The sequence below is a fragment of the Sinocyclocheilus anshuiensis genome, unplaced genomic scaffold (genome assembly GCF_001515605.1).
Source record: "Sinocyclocheilus anshuiensis isolate Anshui unplaced genomic scaffold, SAMN03320099.WGS_v1.1 scaffold532, whole genome shotgun sequence".
NCBI classification, from domain to species: Eukaryota; Metazoa; Chordata; class Actinopteri; order Cypriniformes; family Cyprinidae; genus Sinocyclocheilus; species Sinocyclocheilus anshuiensis.
Genome location: NW_015555819.1, coordinates 705,855 through 707,149, shown reverse-complemented (window position 1 = coordinate 707,149; position 1,295 = coordinate 705,855).

The following is a 1,295-nucleotide window of genomic DNA, read 5'->3' as shown; positions in this document are numbered from 1 at the left end:
TTATGCACCAAGAGCTTGTAACACTCCAAAGAGAAAGGAAAAATTGAAATCGCATCATATGACCCCTTTAAAAACTGAAATTTAAATGATCAATGAAACTGAATCCTTAAAGTAATTGATTTATTTATTAATTATTACCATTAATTATTACCTAAAGTTGCATATCCCTGCTCATTTTAGAACAAACCAAAATTTTACTTCAAATATTGGTAACACCATAGACATAAGTGGCTGTGTCACCAGTGTTTGATTGAAATTATTTAAAAATCAAAATATTCTTAAGCTTCTATTTTAATGGATATAGCATATTAAACTAATTTTAAATGCACAGCAATACATTTTGTTAGAAAAAAAACAAACAAGCATTTTTACAAATTCTGCCTCTCATTTGCCACCCCAATTGAAGAATGACCTATAAATGACATATGAGCCGGTTCGTTTAAGTGACTCAAAACCATGCACAGCAATAAAGTAGGCTATATACCGAACTGACTCTTCTGAAACGTTTTTTTAATGAACCGTTCAAAGGGCTCGGTTTTATTTTCCAGTGTTCGTCAGAGTGGTTACCGAATCAACATCTGGCTCACTTGCATTCAAATAATGCATCTCATAATCTTGTACTGCAGGTATATCTGATCAAATGCACATTATTATTCTTTAGCTTGGGTTAAACAAATCAATTTTGCTTGGTTGGAACAGCAGCTATGCTAATTATGTCTCTATTTGTTTCTCTGTTTTTGCCTAACTAGGATTTACACAAGCTTCAGTCTGGATCCAGAACACCTGAGAAGAGATGATGCCAACCCCTCAGAGGACCTCAGATGATGCCAACCCTGAAACAACATACAGAACTACCACATTTTGCTATAAGTTTGATTGCGTCATATAATAATTGCTGTTAATAGTGTTCATCGTCTGTTTTATTACGTCTTTAATTGATTTTTCCGTACATTTCTGCCATATGTACATTAACTGACAGTCACCACTGATAAGCTACAACTAAATATTGTAGAAACTTAATTTTCCGTAAAGTTGCTTTGCAGCGATTTGTATCGTGAAAAGCGCTATACAAATAAACTTGAATTGAATTGAACTTGCTGAACTGCAATAGCCTACTTTTTAGTGACGTCGAAATAAACCTGAAATCTGACTGGTTGTTTAAATGACAGAGTGTAGTTAAAGACCGATTTTTAATAATGACTATTTAATAAAAACCCAAACTGCTCCAGCAATAGTTAATCTGGCTCATATGTTGTGCCGCTCCAGAGCGCAGGGTGGCGGCGGGTTAACGTACA